Source organism: Myotis yumanensis, unplaced genomic scaffold, assembly GCF_028538775.1.
Source record: "Myotis yumanensis isolate MYYU_CA2020_CCGP unplaced genomic scaffold, mMyoYum1.0.hap1 SCAF_12, whole genome shotgun sequence".
Taxonomy (NCBI): Eukaryota; Metazoa; Chordata; class Mammalia; order Chiroptera; family Vespertilionidae; genus Myotis; species Myotis yumanensis.
In genome coordinates, this window is record NW_027223763.1 from 40665168 (window position 1) to 40689680 (window position 24513).

At 38.6% G+C, this 24513-nt stretch overlaps 1 protein-coding gene across 1 annotated transcript in view; it reads right to left on the bottom strand.

Annotated features, from left to right (window-relative positions):
* LOC139021184 (cytochrome P450 1A1-like) overlaps nucleotides 1–23408 on the bottom strand; it is a 49627-nt gene extending 26219 nt beyond the window's left edge. Inside the window, exon 1 of the mRNA XM_070431492.1 lies at nucleotides 22846–23408. The gene's annotated coding sequence lies outside the window, so the exon portion shown is untranslated. The remainder of the gene's footprint in view (nucleotides 1–22845) is intronic.
* Nucleotides 23409–24513: the final 1105 nt, after the last annotated feature.

Consider the following 24513-nt stretch of genomic DNA (forward strand, 5'->3'; position numbering starts at 1 on the left):
TGACTTGAGATTACAGTGAATCCATTTAGAGGACTGCAAACAAACTCAAGAATGTATCTAGCTCATCTGTTCTACGAAGGACCCATCCATTCCAGGTAGATGGCCCTTTGTTATTTATTCACTTTTCTAAGACACTCAGGAGAGCCTATTCTATTTCTCAATAATGCTATTCCTGGTTCAAATTGCCCATGCTTAACAACATGCTCTTTACAAAATTCATTCCCTCTTATTTTTCCTTCTTAGGAAATAATACAGTCTGTTCCTACAGTGCATGCTTCTGTAAAAGAAATGTACTCATATCTGTTAGGGGATTTGTGTTATTTTAAAGAGGAAGTCGGGTTTATTCAGTCTGTGATTTCCCCTAGTATATGAATGTTTTGCAGTCAGCAGGAGCAAACTTTCTCTCAAAGAGCATCATTATCAATGGATGAAGAACTAAGTGGGGATGGGGGAGGCTTAAATTCTGAGATATTCTTCTTCGATGGCTGGTTTAGTGGCTATGCTTCCATACATTAAGCTATCTGGTGAAACTGAAAATTTCAGTGGAAAATATCCAAAAATATTTACTGTTGTGGTTTAAAAACTAAAAAGTGGTTAATTAAGAATTCTATATCCCAGATTATTTTTTTTAATGAAACTGGTCTTTTTTTTTTTAAATATATTTTATTGATTTTTTACAGAGAGGAAGGGAAAGAGATAGAGAGTCAGAAACATCGACGAGAGAGAAACATCGATCAGCTGCCTCCTGCACATCCCCCACTGGGGATGCGCCCGCAACCCAGGCACATTCCCTCGACCGGAATCGAACCTGGGACCCCCCAGTCCGCAGGCCGACGCTCCATCCACCGAGCCAAACCGGTTTCGGCGAAACTGGTCTTTTATGAATATAAAAACCCTCCTTAAAGATCTCCCTGAGAAAAAATCGTGAGCTGAGAGTAAAAGAAGGCAAAGTGTGGATTGCTAATGGCGATGTAAGGTGTTGAGATTTTATTAGGGTTTTAATGATTTTTTTTAGTGCTCTGGTTGAAAATAAGAATGCCTTTGAGTGGTCTGCCGCTAACCCTATTTTTCCAATAAGCCCTATTGCTGTCCCTTTGGCAGAAATCTAAGTATTTCTGGAAAAGATATATTTTGTTGTTGTAAAAACATCTAGTTCCTAACATTTTTTAGCATTATTTGCAGCTTCATACAAATGATCTCATTTAATCCTGAATACAAGTTGTTGTTGTTTTCAGTTCAGTATAATTATGCCCATTTTTTAGAATACTTCACTGTGGTTCAATGGTGTTTTTTGCAAGAATAAAATGGTGACATTTATCACCTTGGCTTTATTATTCTCTCTGTTTTTACAAGTAAGTTGCAGACATGATTGATGCCCCTTTATCTCTGGATATTTTGGAGTGTGTTTCTTAAAAACAAAGACAGTTTCTTACATAACTACAGTAAAAGTAAAGCCAGGAAATCAACCATGATATAATAATATTACCTTATTCAAATTACCCAATAATAGCAGAAGAAAAACACATTGCATGTAGTTGTCATGTTTTTATAAGCTCCCTCAGTCTAGAATTGTTACACAGCTTTCTTTTGTCTTTTGTGCTTTTAACACAATACAGGCTTAAAGCAAAAAGAAAGAGAGAGATTTTTATCTCTCTACACTGGAGTTTCTTCTTCTTCATGAGAGAGTTGGACTAGAATATATCAAAAACCTTGGTCTTATAAAGTTGTGTTTGAGGTCCAACTCTCATGAATTTCTAAAATGGGATTTTGAGAAGATGGCGGCGATATAGGCAGACGCGTCCCAGGTCTTGTCCCGGAGCAAACGGAGTAAGCAGCTGAAACTAATAACACCCACCCCGAATTGGCAAATTTACTCAGCTGGTGAGACGGCTTGCAGCCTGGAAGGGCAGACCTCCCCTGGAAAGGTTAAAAACCAGGGATCTGGGCAGGAAAGTTTGCCAGACCTGAGCCCAGAGGGTCGGAGGGAGACCGCATGGCAGACAGCCGCGTCTCTTGGGACAGACACAGACCCTGACCAGGGTAAGGAGTTCCGCGGGTTTGCTGGCGCCAGGAGATTTGAGATTTGGATTTTGTGATTGCGGAGAACTGAGACTAAAGGGGGCATCCTGAGGAACTGATCAGACCGTGCAGTGCCCATAAGAGAGGAGCGTTTCCCAGACCATGCAGTGCTGGTAAGAGGAGCGTTTCCCAGACCGGTAAGAGGAGCGTTTCCGCGGCCGGCCGGCGTTTGTCTGTTTCTTTGTTTTCACTGAACCCTGCTCATAGGACAGTTCGGATACAGACACTCACCTGTGCTGAAGAGAGGGTGAAGGTGCAGACGAGGGGAATCTGGGGAGAGGCTGAGGAAAGAGGGGGAGCCGGAGGAGGTGGCAGCGAATTGAGTGCTGAGACCCCCCTGGGCCCAGGACTGGGGCAGCCATTCCTCCAGAGGGTGGAATTCCTCCCCCCAGCCCCCCAGGCAAGGAGCACAGCCACACCCAGATTCCACCCTGTATGAGATAAAGGACTAAAACAAGCTGATTAGTCCCTGGGAGTTACCAGGGTCTGGCCTATAGAGGGATTTTCAGTCCCACCAACAACACAGAGCAGGGTAAGGATTAAAAAAGGATAGAGAAGCTGTATAGCCTCAGAGGCCAACCCAAAAACACTGCCACCCAGAGGTTGAGCCACAAACTGACTCTTAGGGGAATACAAATTAAGGCAGACTGGATCACAAATACTGCCTGCTTTAAAATCAGGACTGTGATTTACAACACGGAGGAACAGTGTAATGCAGGCAACACTCTCCTAAATACCTGGCAGGACCAAGGCGAACCAGGCTGAAGAGTAGAAGAACCGAAAGACCATCACTACTGCAAATTTTTTCTTTTTCTTTTTCTTTTTAATTTTTTCACCTTTTTACTAAGAAACCAATTTTTTTTTCTCTTTTTCTTCTTTTTCCATCACCTGATTTTACCCTTTCAATTACCACATTTTTATTTTTAACCAGTATTATTACTCCTACCATTTTACCATTTTTTAAAGTGCCATTTTATTTTCTCTTTATTTTCTTTTGGGATTAGTGTTCTCCATTCTATTTTCATCGTTCCTTTAGCATTAATTTTCCCTATCTCAATTCCACCTCTTTGCTAAAACCCTCTTCCTTACTTTTCCCCTTTTGGTGTCCTGTTTCTCTTACCCTATTCCTGCTCCAGACCTTCCCAATTCCCTCTTTTTACCCCCTGTCTAATTCCACCCTACTTATATATCCTACTTCCAATCTACTGCTCTAAATCCTTATACACCTATTCTTTATCCTTCTTCACTTTCCAACCATTTTTTTTTTCTCTCTTATCTTTCTATTGTTTTCTTGATTGTTGAATATATTGGGCTTTTTTTTTTTTTTTTTTTTTTTTTTTTTTTTTTTTAAATTTGTTTGTTTGTTTTGTTTTGTGTTTTTTCTTCTTTTTTAGGACTGGTTGTGAGGTTGTTTTTCTTTTTCTTTTTCTTTTTCTTTTTTTTTTCTGCTGGTTTTTCCCTTCCCTCCCCCACCCCACCCCAGCTATTTTTGTGCTTCTGTTTTCCCTTACCCCTCTGGATATTATTGGTGGTTTGTAGTTTGCATTCATCTCCAGGGATCTGTTGCTGGAATTTGTTGAGATTAGTGGCAGTTCTATTGGAGTTTGCTCCTCATACGGGGAGTCTCTTCCCCACTTCTACTTCATTCTCTTTTTTCGCTCTCTTTTTTCCCCCCTCTTTTTTCCCAATTCTATTTTTGCACTCCTTTTTTGTTTGTTTTTTTCTTATTTTTCTTTTCTGTTCTCTCTTTTATCTTCTTCTCTTCTTTCTCCCTTATCCCCCAATTCTCTTAATTCGGTTGGTCACCTTTATTTGGAGTTATTAATATTGTGAATATACTTGTGTTCAGTGCCTGGTACGTTGTGCCTTGCTCTGTTGTATTTTGTGCCTTTAAATCAACGCAGCAGATCCAAGCAACAGCAGCCCCCTGATCACCGCAGCCTCCTGATCACCACAGCCTCCTGATCACCACACCCTCTGTCTGTGGAACAGCAACTGTACGTGAAGCCTCCCCCCACCAGCCAGAAGAGCCAACACAGCTGTGAACAACACCCACCAGAGGAGCTGCTGCCAACTGGAAAGCAGCTGCTACCGCAACCGTCTGAGCAGCAACCACAACCCAAGGAGCCCCTGCCACCCAGGGAGCAGCCACTGAACACCTCAACATCTACATATGTCAGCGAGATCAAACATGGGTAGGCAAAGAAACCCCCAAAGGAAAGAAAAGGAGGACTCGCCAGAAAAGCAGCTAAGTGAGACAGAGATATGCAACATGACGGAAAAAGAATTCAGAATAAGGTTCCTAGAGTACATGCACCACATGTTCAAGAAGCAAGAAGAAACAGATGAAAAACTCAACTACTTATGCAAGAAGCTAGAAGAAACAGATGAAAAAATCAACAACTTAAGTAAGTCCCAAGAAGAAATGAAGAGTGACATAGCTTCAATAAAAAACTCCATTGAAAGTATCAACAGTAGACTGGGAGAAGCGGAGGACCGAATTAGTGAATTAGAAGACAAGGAAGCAAAACACACTCAAACTGTACGGCAAATGGAGAAAAAAATTAAAAGACAGGAGGAGAGCCTAAGGGAGCTTTGGGACAACATGAAACGAAACAACATACGAATAATAGGGGTGCCAGAACACCAGAAAGATGAACATGGATTAGAAAACCTATTCGAAGAAATAATATCAGAAAACTTCCCTGAGGTGGGGAAGAAAAAAGTCACACAAGCCCAGAGAGTCCCAAACAAGGTGAACCCGAAAAGACCCACACCAAGACACATCATAATTACCATGGCAAATGTTCAGGATAAAGAGAGAATCTTACAGGCTGCAAGAGAGAGACGGAAAGTAACATACAAGGGATCTCCCATTAGATTATCAAATGATTTCTCAACAGAAACACATCAGGCCAGAAAAGAATGGACGGAAATCTACAAAGTGATGCAAAGCAAAGGACTGAATCCAAGAATACTCTATCCAGCAAGGCTATCATTCAAAATTGAAGGGGAAATAAGAAGCTTCACAGACAAAAAAGGGCTAAGGGAGTTTATCACCACCAAGCCAGCCATGCAAGAAATGCTAAAGGGACTGGTGTAAAAAGAAGAAATATCAAGCTCAGAAAGAAAACAGCCACACACACACACACAAAAAGAAATGGCTACAAACAAATACCTTTCAATAATAACTTTAAATGTAAATGGACTAAATGCTCCAACCAAAAGACATCGAGTGGCTGAATGGATAAAAAAACATGACCCATACATCTGCTGTCTACAAGAGACCCACCTCATTAGAAGGGACTCACACAGACTGAAAGTGAAGGGATGGAAAAATATCTTTCACGCAAATGGAAAGGAAAAGAAAGCTGGGGTAGCAATACTTATATCTGACAAAGTACATCTCAAAGTGAAGGCCATAACCAGAGATAAGGAAGGCCACTTCATAATACTAAAGGGATCAATACAACAAGAAGATATAACCCTGGTAAACATATATGCACCCAATGCAGGAGCACCCACATACATAAGAAAACTTCTGGAAGATATCAGGGGAGAGATCGACAACAATACAATCATAGTAGGGGACTTTAATACACCACTGACATCACTGGATAAATCCGCTAGACAAAAACTCAGCAAAGAAACAGCAATCCTAAATGACTCACTAGATCAGATGGACTTAATTGACATCTTCAGAACACTTCACCCCACAGCTGCGGAATATACATTCCTCTCAGGTGCTCATGGGACATATTCAAAAATAGACCACATATTGGGTCACAAGCAAAGTCTCCACAAATTCAAGAAGATTGAAATCATAAAAAGCTTCTTCGCAGACCACGATGGCATAATGTTAGAAATAAACTACAATAAAAACAACCCAAAATACTCAAACACTTGGAAGCTGAATAGCATGTTATTAAATATTGATTGGGTTACCGATGACATCAAAGAAGAAATTAAAAACATCCTGGACACTAATGACAATGAAAACACAACAATCCAAAACCTCTGGGACACAATGAAAGCAGTCCTGAGAGGGAAGTTTATAGCTCTACAGGCCTATCTCAAAAAACAAGAAAAAATGGTAGTCAATCATCTAACTCTACAACTCAAAGAATTAGAAAGAGAGCAACAAGAAAACCCCAGAGTGAGCAGAAGGAAGGAGATAATAAAGATTAGAGCAGAAATCAATGAAATAGAGACCAAAAAAACAATACAGAAAATCAATGAAACCAAGAGCTGGTTCTTTGAAAGGATAAACAAGATTGACAAACCCCTAGCCAGGCTCACCAAGAAGCAAAGAGAGAGGTCCCAAATAAACCAAATCAGAAATGATAGAGGCGAAATAACAACAGACCCCACAGAAATACAAATGATTGTTAAACAATACTACGAGCAACTCTACTCCAACAAACTGGACAACCTGGAGGAAATGGACAAATTCCTAGAAAAATACAACATTCCAAAACTCAATCAGGAAGAATCTAAAAACCTCAATAGGCCAATAACTATGGAAGAAATTGAAGCAGTCATCAGAAAGCTTCCAGCAAACAAAAGCCCAGGGCCAGACGGCTTCACAGGGGAGTTCTACCAAACATTCAAGGAAGAACTAAAACCTACCCTCCTCAGACTACTACAAAAAATTCAAGAGGAAGGAACGCTTCCAAGCTCATTCTATGAAGCCAGCATCACCCTAATACCAAAACCAGGTAAAGACATCACAATGAAAGAGAATTACAGGCCAATATCCCTCATGAACATAGATGCCAAAATCCTCAACAAAATCTTAGCAAATCGGATCCAGCAGTACATCAGAAGGATCATACACCATGACCAAGTAGGATTCATCCCAGAGATGCAAGGATGGTACAACATCCGTAAATCAATAAATGTGATACATCACATAAACAAATTGAAAGAAAAAAACCACATGGTCATATCAATTGATGCAGAAAAAGCATTCGACAAAATCCAACACCCATTTTTGATAAAAACTCTCAGAAAGGTGGGAATAGAAGGATCATACCTCAACATAATAAAAGCCATATATGACAGGCCCACTGCCAACATCATACTCAATGGACAAAAACTAACACCATTTCCCCTAAGAACAGGAACAAGACAGGGATGCCCACTCTCACCACTCCTGTTCAACATAGTACTGGAAGTATTAGCCATTGCAATTAGGCAAGAAGAAGGAATAAAAGGCATCCAAATTGGAAAAGAGGAAGTAAAACTGTCCTTATTTGCAGATGACATGATATTATACATACAAAACCCTAGAGACTCCATCAAAAAGCTACTAGACTTAATACATGAATTTGGCAATGTAGCAGGATACAAAATTAACCCCAAGAAATCTGAGGCATTTCTATACACCAACAGTGAACTTTCAGAAAGGGAGATCAGAAAAACAATCCCATTTACCATCGCACCAAAAAAATTAAGATACCTAGGAATAAACTTAACTAAAGAGGTTAAAGACCTCTACTCAGAAAACTACAGGACGTTGAAAAAAGAGATAGAGGAAGACATAAACAGATGGAAGAACATACCATGTTCTTGGATTGGTAGAATCAACATCATTAAAATGTCCATACTACCCAAAGCAATCTATACATTCAACGCACTTCCCATTAAAATACCAATGGCCTTCTTCAAAGATCTAGAACGAACTCTCCAAAAATTCATCTGGAATAAAAAAAGACCCCGAATAGCTGCAACGATCCTGAGAAAGAACAAAGTAGGTGGGATCTCAATGCCAGATATCAAGCTGTATTACAAAGCCACTGTTCTCAAAACTGCCTGGTACTGGCACAAGAACAGACATATAGATCAGTGGAATAGAATAGAGAGTCCAGAAATTAGCCCGAACCAATATGCTCAATTAATTTTTGACAAAGGAGGCATGAACATACAATGGAGCCAAGATAGTCTCTTCAATAAATGGTGTTGGGAAAATTGGACAGACATATGCAAGAAAATGAAACTAGACCACCAACTTACACCATACACAAGAATAAACTCAAAATGGATAAAGGACTTAAATGTACGACAGGAAACCATAAAAATTCTAGAAGAATACAAAGGCAACAAAATCTCAGACATATGCCAAAACAATTTCTTCACTGATACAGCTCCTAGGGCAGTTGAAACTAAAGAGAAACTGAACAAATGGGACTACATCAAAATAAAAAGCTTCTGCACAGCAAAAGAAACCACCAACAAAACAACAAGAAAACCCACCTCGTGGGAAAACATATTTGCCAACGTCATATCGGATAAGGGCTTAATCTCCAAAATTTATAGGGAACTCATACAACTTAACAAAAAGAAGATAAACAATCCAATCAAAAAATGGGCAAAGGATCTAAATAGACACCTTTCAAAAGAGGACATTCAGAAAGCCAAGAGACATATGAAAACATGCTCAAAGTCACTAATCATCCGAGAGATGCAAATCAAAACAACAATGAGGTACCATCTCACACCTGTCAGAATGGCCATCATCAACAAATCAACAAACGACAAGTGCTGGAGAGGATGTGGAGAAAAAGGAACACTTGTGCACTGCTGGTGGGAATGCAGACTGGTGCAGCCACTATGGAAGGCAGTATGGAGGTTCCTCAAAAAATTGGAAATGGAACTCCCATTTGACCCTGTGATCCCACTACTAGGAATATATCCCAAGAAACCAGAAACACCTATCAGAAAGGATATATGCACCCAGATGTTCATAGCAGCACAATTCACCATAGCTAAGATCTGGAAACAGCCTAAGTGCCCATCAGTAGATGAATGGATTAGAAAACTGTGGTACATCTACACGATGGAATACTATGCTGCTGTTAAAAAGAAGGAACTCCTACCATTTGCAACATCATGGATGGAACTGGAGAGCATTATGCTAAGTGAAACAAGCCAGTCAATGAAGGAAAAATACCACATGATCTCACTCATTCATGGATAATAAAGACCATTACAAACTTTTGAACAATAATAGATACAGAGGCAGAGCTGCCTCAAACTGATTGTCAAACTGCAGTGGGAAGGCCAGAGAGAGTTGGGGGGCAGGAGGGAGGGGAGTAAGAGATCAACCGAAGGACTTGTATGCATGCATATAAGCATAACTAATGGACATAAGACACTGGGGGGTAAGGGAGGGTAGTGGTTTGTCAAGGGCGGGGGGGGGGGAAAAAGGATACTTATGTAATACCCTTTGTAATACTTTAAGAGGAAAATAAAAAAAAAAAAAAAAAAAAAAAAGAAAGAGAGAGAGAGAGAGAGAGAGAAAAGAAAGGAAGAAAGAAAGAAAGAAAGAAAGAAAGAAAGAAAGAAAGAAAGAAAGAAAGAAAGAAAGAAAGAAAGAGAGAGAGAGAAAGAAAGAGAAAGAATAGAAAAGAAAAAGAAAAATAGTAGTACAGGCCGATTCTTTCTTCAGATGTCATTATAAACATAAATTCACCTGACTTTTCCTCATGATTATGTTCAGATTATGCATTTTTTCCAGGAAGTTCCAATAATAGTTTGTTTATCTAAGTACACAGCTTATTAACATTGGGGCCAGCATTTAAACCTGAGCAAAGACCCAAAAGCTACGTCCTCAACCTCCATTCATAACATCATGAATAATTATGGAATTTCTCATATAATAGCTTTAACAGAGGTCCATGACTTTTATAATTACCACTGAAGATTTACTCTAGCCTCTGCCCCATAACATGTAAGAGCAGGGAAATTAAATGGTATCATAACATAGGCCTATTTATAGGAAGCACATGTTCATTTTCTATTATGTGGGAAATGTGATCCAAACATCTGGATTAATAGAAAACTTTATCAAAGTGTATTTTGTGTGTCTTGGACTATCAGTTTTATGCTTCTTTACCTTACTTACTTTTTGGTGCCTGTCTTGTTTTCTTGCCCTAAAATTTTGTTACATAATATGAAAGTGTCAGTTTGAGTCTACAGTATTTCAATTTACATTGGTATATTTCTAAATAACATAATTTAAACACTATGATCAAACTCCATTGCATCCGAGAAATTCAATTCCTAAAAATTTAGTACAAAGATGGTGATTTCTATGTGATATCATACTCTTCTAATTATTTTAAAATTCAAACTAATTATCAAAATAGATTGAAAAAATAGTTGCATGAATCAACATTAATAAATAAACCTCCATATTTTCAAGACACTACACATCTTGGGTTAATTTTTCTAATGTCGCTATTATAATGTAAATTGAAACTTAAATTAATGATTAAATAATACTGTGATTTATCACTGATTTTTTTGGTCATTGGTATCTTTAAAATAAGCTTTACAAATTGAAACCTAAATTTATCCTGGATATCCTTTATTTAAGAATTTCAGTTTTCATACTCTTTCAAAATCACACTGGTAAAAGTAAAAAGTCCCTGAAATGAGCATGTAAAAGAATAAATACATAGTAAAATTATTTAAATCTACTCACTTAATAGTGTAGAATTGTACCATATCTCAGATATCACCATTTACTCTCAACACTGAAGTCCGGGAAAATCTATGGCTCATTGAGAAGAACTAAGGACTACTTGATTTAGCGTTTTCAAAGATGTGGGTTTAGCTTATTAGTAGGTCATAATCAGTGAAACTTGTGCTTAAATGTATGTGTGAAGACATCTAAGTGTGTGTCTCTTTTGTGGACTGTGTGGAAATGGAAAATAATTTATTTAACTATGGCACAGTCAAATAAAGCTTAAAAACCACTGGTTTAATCAGTATTCAATTTCAACTTACCCTAATTTCTACTAATGTGATGTATTTTGTTCTTCATTAATTTTCTTTTCTCCTGCCCATGCTAGATGTTCCTAGGGCCTTTTTCACAGTCTCTACCAGTAATGTACACAGATAAACTCTTTACCTAGGAGTAGTACCTCCCCTTTACTCTCAGCTTTCTCATAAAAATTAAAGCATTTACAGCAACATGCCAGGGTGTCCTTTATTTCAGCTATTAGCATTTTTCTTCCTTCCATTGGTAACTATTTTAAGTCCTTTCCCACCTGATGAAACAATATGTCAATTTGTCTAATTTGTTCATCATTATATACTGAGTGCCTAATCCATAATATAACTCTGTAAGTATTTGTTAAATAAGTAAACATATATTACAAACCTACTAAGAAGAGTGACTCTATCTTTCACTAGAAGCCCAGTGCATGAAATTCGTGCATGGGGAGGGTCCCTAGCGGCTGCTGGCCGGGGCCTCCCTTTGCACCCACCTTGGCCTGGCGCCGCCCACTCACTTGCTCCACCATCCCACCGTGGTCCCACTCATCGGGGCCTATTGGGGCCGGCAGCGCCTCCACTGCTGCCCACTGCCAGTGCCATGTTGCCAACGCCCGCCATGTTCTGCGCTGCCCCCTGGTGGTCAGTGCACATCTAACTCCTGGTTGGTCGAACTCCTGCTCGTAGGGACAATTTGCATATTAGCCTTTTATTATATAGGATTATAAAATGGACCTCCTGTAACATCTCTCAAGCAAATTATTTAATCTGATTCTCAAATGACTAAACCATCCTCCCCTGAGACTGTACAACAAGCATGTCAAACTCAAAGGCTAGCAGGGGCCAAATAAACAAGGTTTAAGTTCATGTGGCTGCAAAAAACAAAGGCTTCAATTTTCATAGAAATGTAGGTTTATTTCAATAGAGACATGCTGAATACCAAGGGCTGAAATAAATGACTAATTGTTAACATAAAATAATACATTTAAATAAAAATTAATATTTTTTCTTGAACATTAACTTACCAGACACTGAATAACTGCACAAATTAATAAGCGTAACACAATAAAAAAAAAAACCAACTATTTTTCTTGTTCTCCAAAAGCAAAATATTTCCTGTTGCACACACCAAACAAGTCAGTACAAGACTAATGATGTGTCAATTGGCTGCTAAAATATTTGCTGCTACTATTAGTGGAGAGAAATGGTGCGCCTGCGCGTAAGGTGCGTAAGGGAAATGAATGCAACATGATTATAGTAATCAGTCATTAGCGAACATTGCAGTTCATTATTAATAATTATGTATAACAGGATATTGTAAAAATTAAGTTACAAATTTTTAATTAAAGATTTTCTTACATACCATTACATTGGCTGGGCTGCAAAAATATTCATTGTGGCCCACATGCGGACCCTCAGGCCATAAGTTTGACATGCTTGCTGTACAATTAAGGGAGATAGAGGAATTTCTTCTTGAATGAGATTACAATAGAGCTGATACAAATTAAATTCAACCAGCAAAATGTTTTGGTTGGCTTCACATATTTTAATCAATGTCCTATATTTTTTGGCATTAGAAATTCTCACATAAAACCTCACTTGTCTTGAAAGATCAATAGATTTAGCAACACCAGAACCATAGTTGGCGGGACCTGGGATGAGTGATTCACTTGGATGTGTAAATCTTTTCTTTTTGTTTGTCTCCCTTACCAGATTGTGAGTTCCCCAGAATCCTCATATCATAGTGTTTTTGTTTGTTTGTTGGTCAGGACTCAATAGATATATGTGAGAAGAGTACATAAATTATATTTTTTCTTTTTTTTAAAATATATTTTTTATTGACTTTTTACAGAGAGAAAGGGAGAGAGATAGAGAGTTAGAAACATCAATGAGAGAGAAACATCGATCAGCTGCCTCCTGCACATCTCCTACTGGGGATGTGCCCGCAACCACGGTACATGCCCTTGACCGGAATCGAACCTGGGACCTTTCAGTCCGCAGGCCGACGCTCTATCCACTGAGCCAAACCGGTTTCGGCAGAGTACATAAATTATAAATGGGCCGTCCTAACTGGTTTGGCTCAGTGGCTTGAGCATCTGCCTTCGGAGTAAAGGGTCCCAGGTTTGATTCCGGTCAAGGACATGTACCTTGGTTGCAGACACATCTCCAGTAGGGGGTGTGCAGGAGGCAGCTGATCAATGTTTCTCTCTCATCGATGTTTCTAACTCTCTATTCCTCTCCCTTCCTCTCTGTAAAAAAATCAATAAAATATATATATTTTTAAAAAGAATAACATAATGTAAAAAAAATTATATATAGGCGACATCTCTTAAGGTTATTTGTGATGATGGTTTAAATAACTATAAGGGTCGGTCCTTTGTTCTCATCCCCACTGTAGCTAGAGTTTGCCCCACAGGAATCTTATCTGAGCTCATGTGTCAGCTATCATCTCCACAATAAAGCTAAACTTGCAAGCCTGGCCTGTCTCCTGGATTTTAATCAGAAATATCTAACTGTGCCTCAACAACTCAGTCTGTGTCAAGAGCTTGCTCTGTTATCTAGCCAAAACATACTTTTCAACTGACTACCCTGTATTTTTAATGCTACCATTATCCTTCCATGCATATAACCTTGAAGCCTCAGCAATTTTAGATACCTCGTTCTCCCTCACCAGCCACATCCAGTGAGTTATTAAGTCTAGTTTATTCATTCTTCAAAATATTAAATGTCTCCATTTTTTCTTCTCCTGCTTCTATTCAAGGTCAAGTTTTATCATCGGTATAAACACTTTAATTGCTCTCCTTGCCTCAAGCCTTTCAATATAAATTTATTTATAATGTCAACAAATACCTACCAAGGGCTCACCAGTCTTAGAAGTTAGGGAGTACAGCAGTGAACAAAAGTGGCAAAGTCCCTACTCGCATGAAATTTGCATCCAGTGAAGGAGACAGCAAATAAACACACACATACACACACAGTCCTATACTGTCAGATAGCAATCAATTACATGAAAAAAGAGTAAAAGAATATGAAATGATGAATTAGGTGAATATTTTAATATAATTTTTTGGTATTTATATTTACATACAATTAAAGAAAACTCATTGCTTATAGTTTCCCAGATTAAACTTCCTGAAACATTTCACATTATGGCTTTTCTCTATTCAAACACATTACATAATTATTCATCTACAAAACAAGTGGAGTATGGTCCAAAGTAGTTAGCCCAGAGTTGCTTAATCTGACCCCAAGTGTTCTTTTTTGCCTTTAGTTAATAAACACAAAACTCCAGAACTATGGTTAACTTTCTGGCCTCATGCTTTTCTACTTTATTGGCCTAATAGGTTCTACATCTCTCTGAAGCACCCAACCTTTCAGATCCCAGCACAAAAACCGTTCTCCTTTCTCCCTGCTCTAGAATCTACCACCTTGTAATTGTTTCCTTGTGGTCATATTTTATCTTCCCAGGTGGAGGGCACACTTCCGAAAGATGACTGTCCTATATTACTTTGCACTCTTTTTAGTACCTTACCAAGTGGTTGGCATAGAAACATACTTGTGAAATAAGGGTTGACCAACCAATTTCCTGGGTTGATTACAGTCAGCCTCTGGGGCTTTATCTGGGCACATGCCCACATCATTGGCTCTGTTATCTTGGAGACATTAAGCCTATACCTGAGACAGAATCATTACTTGAATGGTCCATTTGAATATGTCCTTCATTTTCCCTTGAAAGCAGTATGCCATTGTAATCCAAATAGATCTTCATTTCATTTTGAGTTTAGGATGAAATGGTTTTTGTTTTATCAGGTTAGGTTTCCTCACTTGACACAAGGGGGAGCAGCAGCTCTTTTCAAGGAACCAGAATGACCACATTTTCACTCTTACAGTTGCCACCCCAATATTTTGCTCTCCCCCATATTTGTTCCCATAAAGTTTTATTTTTTGTTTTGTTCTTTTGCATGTATTTTTACAACTAAAGGAAGATTCCTTCTACACCTTAAAAAAGAAAATTTTATTTTAGTTTCCTTCATTCTATTCCTCCAGTCACTAGACTTTAATTTCTACACAGATTTCTAATGCCCTATTTTTATTTATGTTTTAAATATATTTTTATTGATTTCAGAGAGGAAGGGAGAGGGAGAGAGAGATAGAAACAACAATGATGAGAGAGAATCATTGATTGACTGCCTCTGCATACCCCACACTGAGGATGGAGACCACAACCCAGGCATGTGCCCTGACAGGGAATTGAACCATGACCTACTGGTTTATAGGTCAACACTCAACCACTAAACCACGCTGGCTGGGTCCTAATTCCTTTTTAAAGAAGTGGATAGCTAATGTGGCCACAGACTCTTGGAAAATGCTTTTTGTTGGAAATAACAATTTAAGGGCAAGCCAGAAAATATCTTTCAATTGCTATCTGACATGGACAGCAGGTACCATACATTTTTGTCCATCAGGTTATCTAGAGTATTGAGTGAAGATAGATATTTAATAGCTTCCAAATATGAAAAGTTTTTAACTAAGACTGACTGTTCCAATCCTGTACACATATAGAAGTATATGTACATATGTATACATATAAAATAGAGCTAGCAGGAATATTGGAAATCATCTGGACCAAAATCTTTGTTTACAGATAAGGGCATCAAATCCCAGAGAGGTCAAATGATAAGATTGCTTCAAGGGCTCCTCAGGTCCAACTCTCTTTCCATGAAGTTCTGTCATCTCTCTTGTGGTCATAATGTAAAACCTGTAGCTAAAATAGTTTCTTTTTCACAAGTCTGACATTATTATGCTAAAGACCATTAAAACAATATTGCTTTAGGTTCTGAATACTATGAAACACCTTATGTCCACACATAGTACTGTTACCTTGCAGTTGTTAAAGTTATTCAAATAGATTTATCTGTGCTGAATTGGAGGCTCAGATTAAGCAAGGAAAGCAAGTTACATAACAGTCATAACAACAACAATACGTAATATAATTTATATAAAGAAAACCACATGTGTAAATTCATGGGTAAAGTTCTGTAAGTGTATATAGTTGAAATTGTTAACCATGATATTATGAGAAGAGAGGGAGAAAGGAGCAGGTAAAATGTTTTCCAACAAGGAAAACACTTTATTCTGCAATTTTTCTATAATATTTGAATTTTTGCAACAAACGTGCATAATTTTTGAATTGATGAACACTTAAAAGGCAAAACTTTAAATTATAAAAGGGAACATGGTATTAACTATGAGAAAAAATATTATCTTTATGAAAGGTCTTTGAACTTAATTATAAAAAAAAGAAACAAAGACATCCATTATTTTCCCACTGAAAATATAGTCTGTTAGTGATTAACCAGCATAATAATAAGAGCTCGAAATTCAGTCCTAATGCTAGTTCTGTATTAAATTATGGCTGACAAACAATGGACTTGTTTGATACGAATTATTAAAAAATTTTCATGAGCTACTTCCTACATCAATCAACTACTCACCACAGTGAGTGTCTTGAAGAGATAAAGACATCTAGGATTTAATGCTGCTCAAAGTTCAGGCTCAAGAGATTTTTTACCCTCCACTAATACTTGGCCCATGAGAATGGCCAGACTCTGGGAAGCTACTTCTAAGCAGCCTTCTATCAACTTCTTACTAGTGTCTCCTTATGTTCACTAATCCCTTGTCAGCTTTGCTTATTAAAATGTAATTATATTAGTTAATTTCTTTTATTTAAATTTAGCTTCCTAGTTCCTTCTTTCCTAAAATTAGAACATAAAGTTTGGGGTGGTGCAAACACAATACAATATACAGATGCTGTATTATGAAATTGCACCCCTGAAACCTATAAATTTTTTAAAATATATTTTATTGATTTTTTTTACAGAGAGGAAGGGAAAGGGATAGAGAGTTAGAAACATCGATGAGAGAGAAACATCGATCAGCTGCCTCCTGCACACCCCCTACTGGGGATGTGCCCGCAACCAAGGTACATGCCCTTGACCAGAATCGAACCTGGGACCCTTCAGTCCGCAGGCCGATGCTCTATCCACTAAGCCAAACCGGTTATGGCTCAGAATAATCTTGACACTGGACTTGGATCCTCAGTTATCTCCTTGGGTTATGTATAAACCATAGGGGAGGTTGTGCATGTAGTTAGCATTCTTCTTTGAGCTCCAGCATTGTATATCTAAATTGTCTAATGTGTATCTTCTCTTGGGCATCTCAAAGTGAACTTAAAATTGACACGCCCAAACTTAACTCTTAATCTTCTCCTTGGGTAAAAATCATCAAAACACTAGTTGGGCCTGGCCGGTATGGCTCAGTGGTTGAGTGTCCACCTATGAACGAGGAGGTCATGGTTCGATTCCTGGTCAGGGCACATGTGTGGCTTGTGGGCTCAATGCCCCCAGTGTGGGGCATGCAGGAGGCAGCCGTTCAATGATTCTCTCTCATCATTGATGTTTCCATCTCTCTCTCCCTCTCCCTTCCTCTCTGAAATCAATAAAAATATATTTAAAATAAACAAAACAAAAAAAAACACTAGTCCTCTTTTGAGCACCCTCTGCCTCAGCAAATGACCTGACCTTCTCTTTTATTTCACATATCCAGCCCATTACACTTCTCTCCATCTTTACCACCACCACCCTCATCTGCTATTGTCTCATAGTTCTACCCACATGTTCTTGAGACTCTGTTCAATGAGCTCACCATGTTCTAATCACAAGGCATGTTTCCCATGCCACCGATGGCATTCTATTCTCTTTCAACAAAGACAAAACTCCTAGCATTGCTTGTAAAAGGGCTCAGCCAACTTTTTTCTTCTAAGAGGATAGATAATAAATATTTAGGCTCTGTGGGCCAAACAGTCTCTGTTGCAGCTTTTCAACACTGTTGTTGTAATGAAAAAGCAGCCATAGACAACGTGTAAACAAATATGCGGCTGTTTTCCAATAAAACTTCATACTGATTATACTGATAATATTCTTTCCCACCATAGGGCATTCACACTATCTTTCTCTATGCCTGGCTATTTACCTGGCTAGCTCTTAATCTGTCTTCAGATCTTGGCTCAAAGCCACTTACTCAAGGAAGTCCTCTGTGGCCTTCCACCTTAGCATAGTCTCTCATAGCCTCGCACAGCCTTCCTCCAGAGCACCAGTAACTGTGACAATTCTTATCTTGCAATGATTTGAGTAAAACTGGTTTCCTCCACCTCTTAACCACTAAACTGTAGTAGGGCAAGAGCAGTATCTTTCTTTGTTTACAGTGCCCAGCATATAGCTGGCACTCAGTATATTGTTGTTGACTAACTGAATAAGTGAATGAGTGCCTAGGTGAATTATTCTCCTCCCACCACGCCCCCATGCCCCCACGCCCCCCCCCCCCACCACCACCCACTTCTGACATCACATTGTGACCCTGTGCCTGTTTTCTCAAGTCCTCTCTTCATAAATTGTTTCTAGCGCTGTTTCTCTCTGCCTTTTCCCATATCAATCTCCCTTTTTGGAGGAATTCCTATCGCTGCTAGCTTACCTCTCTGTCCTTTGCACATGTCTGTCTTTTCTAGTAAGCATTCCTCTAGCTTTCCTTTGGCTCCCAAATGCTCATGTCACAGATTGGTCAAATCTCTCCAGCTAAAAACCTCCTGGAACACACCAATGCTTTTATTGACATGTTGCGTTGAGGGAGACCCTGCATTCTGGGAAACGAGTAGAAGGTTGTGAAAGAGGACTTAAAAGATTTGAACATATGTTTGGCAAATCTGAAAGGGTTCAAAGAAGCAGGGCTTTTGCTCTGGATTGGTTGCTACTGTCAGGAAGTGAGGCTAATTCATTGATTGGGGACCTGAATAATTATTTTCTAGGAGGTGGCGAAGAATGGGGTACAGCTAAACTTGTAATTGGTAAAAAGGTAGTGGTTACTCCTGTGAGCCAGACTAAGGTGATATTTGTGTGTGTGTTTAATTGTTTGGACAACATTCTTGTTTTTATCTGTTAAGACATAATTACAGAATATTATTCTTTTGCCTTGATCCATAAAATGTCACAGGGCCTTGTCTGGTTTTGTCATTGTTTGAAATTGTTTGTATTTGGTAGGAGAATACAGTGGCACAGCTGAGAGTGGCAGGCCAGTTCCTAGCAGCACCAAGCCAGTTCTTGGCTTTCAGAAGCTGCTGTTCCTTTTCTCAGAGAGAGTCCTCCCAGGGAAGAGGGGGTGCACATGCAGGGTGTCCACACACACAAAGGCTCTCTGTGCCCAGTTCTGTGTCTGGTAGTCTGTGTCCAGGCAGGCCAACCTTGGCCAGCATGTAATAGAATTTCAAGAGTGAATACTTGTATTTATCTTTTTTTTTTTTCATTTTGTCCTAGTTGAAAAGTCACATTAACTTATGAAGTCAGATAAATAAAATTCCTCACTTATTGAAAAATGCATGGCATTCTTTGGCCTGTGCTCACCATTATAATCACAGATAAGAATTGGAAAGCACAACAGCCTTCAATAATGTCCCTCAAATACACCCTTTAAAAAAACATCTCTTGGGGGAATTTTGCCAAAATTCTCTATATGTTAACAACTGAGAAGACAAACAACTAAATTTTGGAAAAGGGCCAATCCACCAGCATTAATTATTGGCTGTAGCCATTGCCCCTGAGTATGACATGTGAAATGGATTTATGAGAAGAAGCCAATCGTAATGTGCAGCCTGGGGGCTTTGATAAGGAAGTGTCTGTATCCTGTAGGCAGAGTTTGAGGTTTCAGGTTAATTCAAGACCGTTTGGTGATACAGGGTTGCCTTTATGGAGCATAAAGATCTGATTCACCCCAATTGCTTTGGGATCAGTGAAGCACACGTTATGGAGGTTTTGGAAGTCTCTGTTCTGTACCTATTTCTGGAAGAAGAGTTTTTATTCTGAGGCTATGCAAAGGCAGCGATTGGTCACCAGGCCAAAGCTGACCAGAGTGAAGTGCTAAACCATTGATTGGACATACAACTTCTTGGTTGGGGCAAATGGTATTGAACTTGAAATAATTTGGTAAATTTCAAGTAGCACACATATATAATTAATACGTATTGATAGCATTATTATTTATAATTTGATCATATAAAGTAACCTACAGGTATGTAAGTATAGAATTTGTGTAATTATCTGGAAGAGAGAATATTGGAAAGGTCATATTGAGGGGGAAATGCTCAGAAATACAGAAATAAAAGAATTTAAAATGAGACCTAAGAAATATCCCACATTCTGAGCCTTCACACCACTTTTAATTATTTTACCAAGCAGGTTGCTTATCCCACTCCCCAAAATATTTACTACTTTTCTTTAGTCCTGTCACTGCCTTTTTCTTCACAAACATACTGACCTTGAATTTGGCAAAGGACATTAGAATCAGTGGGGAGGACTACTTGAGTCACCTACCACAAGCAAATCTGCAGCTAGTAACATTTGACCTCACTTGGTGAGGTCCCCTTGTATGTGTGTATGTGTGGTTAATGCTTCTACTATGCCATAGATTCTTCTACTTCTCTATCTTCCTGGGGGATCTTTTTCTTAATATCTCTCTCTCTCTCTCTCTCTCTCTCTCTCTCTCACACACACACACACACACACAAACACACACACACACACACACACACATCTTCAACATTCTCCTGTCTCTATTAGCTCTCTTATTTCAGCATACAACCTAATCAAGCCTTTCCTATGAAAAAGAAATGCTTTCCAAGATCTCGATTTCTTACTAGCTATTCTCTATTTAGGCAGTGAGAAGTAGGGGTATCTTGTTTCCCCAACAAATTGATTTCTTGAAAGAGTCACCTAAGCTCACTGTCTCTCCCACCTGAATGCTCGTTTACTCATCAGCCCACTGGAATTTTCCATCTCTTCCAATTCTACCAGTCCAAGTCTGATATACAAATTGCATAGCCAATTTCTCCAAAACACCAATGTGGCTTAACACAATGATAATTTTTATCTCTCTTGGTTTCTCTTTGTCAGAAAGCTGGTCAGGGCACACTGGGGACAGCTTGTCTCTGCTCCACAATGTCTGGAACACTCAAAGCCTGGGGACTGAAATCACCTGCAGGTGTGTGCATGCACATTTCCAGAGGGCGATGATGGCTGAAACTGAGATTTAGCTGGGTCTCGCAACTGAAACACTTTATGTGGCTTCTCCATATAACCTGGGCTTCTTCACTACATGGGGACTGTATTCCAAAGGGAAACATCCTGAGAGAGAGCGCCAACTGGAAGTTTTTTATGACCTGGACTTGGAAGTCCCAAAGCATCACTTCTGCCCTATTCCATTGGTTGGGCAGTCACAGGTCCCCTCTCAGACTCACTTGTATCACTCTGCTTCCTGTTGACTGTATAAAGTGTCTACCTCAAAGAAATAGTATTGACAAAAGCTTATTATTTTTTTAAAGATCACAATATTTCCTTAAACATCGAATGTCTCTTAAGAAACAGTTCGGATAGTAAAATATAAATTAATTAAACACCCTAATATTGGGTTTCCTTTTTGAAAATATGTACAAGACCAGAAAAATGAAGACCTGGATTTAATAATTCTTTTAAAGGAGCATGGCAGTTTGTATGCTCCATTCCATTCTAGCCCAGCCTGCCACCCTGAAGAACACTGCTGCTTATACTCAGTCAGAGAATTAGCTTGATTAGACTCAAACTGAGAACTCTGTCTTGCCTGGGTTGGGCAGCAGGTAGGCTCTCACTTCAGTTACCTTTTGGTTCATTCTATATAAGCATAGTTCAGAAATCAGCCAAAGACTCGGGCAGAGTTTATACACAGAATTGGGTGTTTCCTTCTCTGGCTGTGTTTTGTCATTTCCTTCTCACTCTCCAGCCACTCTGGCTGTCTCCCATTGTCCCTCTAGGAAACAGATGGATGTTTCATTCTCACATCGATGTATTTCTCTCTCTCTAAAAAAAAAAAATCACTTAAAAAAAAGCATGTCCTCAGGTGAGTATTAAAAAAAAATCAAATTAGTTTCTTTTGCAAATAATTAAAAATATATAGTATTTTATATACATTATATACACTGTTTATAAATATATTGCATAAAAGTATATGGTAATCATAGAGTATGAAAGAGAGGGGATATAAAAAAACTGCCATAAGGGACAAAGAATGACATTTTATTGTGATAAAAAACATTTAGTAAGAGTTAAAAAGGGGAAGGAAAGTAACCATTGAATGATAAGAATGCAGAGGATTTTTTCCCTCTTCTTAAATGTTTCTTGTGTTTCCATATTTTCTAAAATAATTTAATATTACTTTTAAATCATTTAAAAGTGTTATAAAATTCTATCAAAAAATAAAGGAAATAATTATTTATTGGAGAGCAGTAACAATTTAAAACAGTAAACATATGACCTGAAAACCATAATCCTTATGATTTTAAGATGAGTAGTTAGTTTAGCATTAAATAGCAGTATTCAGTTCAGCACCTCAATAAAATAAATAATAAGCCCATAGTTCCTCCATTGAAATGTTTCTATAAAATTCAAAAACATTCCAAATTATATCTCGAATTCTTACTAGCTATTCTCTATTTAGGTGACGGTATCTCCAGTGACAGTACTATTTCTATAATCTGCCATAACAATAACAACAGTAACAGGCTATCAAACCTATGTAGTTAATGAAGTCACCCACATTTATTATAACTAACCCAAATAACATAACTTATCAACATAAGAAGTTACAGATATTCAAATAAGAAAGAATAATTAAAATGAGAGGAAACTGCTTTCTCAAACCCTAAAACCCCAAAGTATTTCCCACTTTAACTAAACTTAACTAAAAATGTTTGTCAGGTAGCAGAGATTCCCTCCAGGGTCTAAATCCAACCACAGTTTTCCAGGCCAACAACTATCCCGTTCTGCATCTTCACTCAAGAACAACTAGAAAAGGTGCATGCATTTTGGAGAAAAAAATAAATCAATGCGTAGATATGAGTTTCATTACCTATGCTTGGCTTCTCACTCTTGCCAGTCTTATGTCAGAGAAGAAGATGTTCTTCCGGGTCATTTTTCTCCATCAGGAAATCAAGGCTTAACTTTCTTTAGCTCATAGTGGGGGGAAACCCCAGCTAACAGTTTTGAATCATTTCCTTAAAATTCCAGAGCTTCCAGTTGACCAGACTCATTACACAGAACATAGCAAGTCCTTATCTTCAACAAAACTCCATTCCAAAGCAGTAGTTTGGGGGGGGAAAGCAAACAAACAAACAAACAAAATGACAGGTGGAACTGATGTTGGGCAAACAAGAAAGAGATCATCTGAGTTTAAATGGTACATTTCCAGGAACAAGAACACAGGCAAGCTGTCTCATCCTCTTCCTGCTCTTCTGCCTGATACCACGTTGTGGATGAGACTCCTGCTTCCCAGTCAGTAGACTCCAACCATGGGCTTCTGTCCTCCGAGTAAGGGTATGGGCTCCTAGCCTCTGCATATCGTGGCAATTCTCTCATTTCATAGTGAGGACCTTCATAGGGGGAAACAGGGTACATGTTAGCTCTGTGACTATATCTGATCTGGGCATCAGTGAGGTGAGGTATAAGGGTTTGCATTTTGAAGGAAAGACAAAACAGCTCGAAGACAATTTTATCCTTATTGGAGACTTTTTTGGGCTCCCTACAATGTCCTCCTGAAATAGCTGGTGCTGACTCACTTGCTTGTGGGGGCACATTTATTGTAGCCAAAATTTTATGCCTCTTCATTGAGAGATCTTAGATTAGCAACGTTGCTTGGCAACACAACACCACCTCTCCCCAAGACTTTTTTCACTTTGACTTACCTACATTTAAAATTTAAACTTTCAGAAAGAGCACAGATGGTTTTAAGATTTAGCATTTAATATTTGCAAAGAAAAAAACCCCCACTCAATTCCAATTTATTCTCCTAGCACAAAACATTCTAAGTTTTTTTTGTGCTAAGCAGTTCCATTTATATCTATGTAAAATATCCTTGCCATTTCATTCTGTCTCCATCCCAGCTGTTCTCAACACTACCCACACTAAAAAAATCTCTCCCTAGATCAGTGGTTCTCAACCTTCCTAATGCCGCGACCTTTTAATACAGTTCCTCATGTTGTGGTGACCCCCAACCATAAAATTATTTTTGTTGCTACTTCATAACTGTAATTTTGCTACTGTTATGAATTGTAATGTAAATATCTGATATGCAGAATGTATTTAGGCAACCCCTGTGAAAAGGGTCATTTGACCCCCAAAGGGGTCGCGACCCACAGGTTGAGAACCACTGCCCTAGATGCATTTTTGAATGTGCAGTAATCCAAGTAAGCTTCAGCCTAACACAATAACCCCACTGACCAAAGAGGGAGAGAGAGGAAGAAAGAAAAAGACAGGGAGGGAGGGAAAAAGGGCAGGAGGAAAGAACAGGAAGGGAGTTGCATCTGACCTACCATTCAAGAAATTGCTTTACTATATGTGACAAACCCTATTTTCAGGGACTTATATACAGACACAGTATCATTAAGATTCAAACACAAGTAATGTGAACACTTCTCCAAAATACAGCATATCAACACATTTTTGTGAAGAATTTAGAAGAAAGATATTTATCACAGTACTAAATACAAGTTATTTAAAACGTCCAAAACGAGGGAATGAT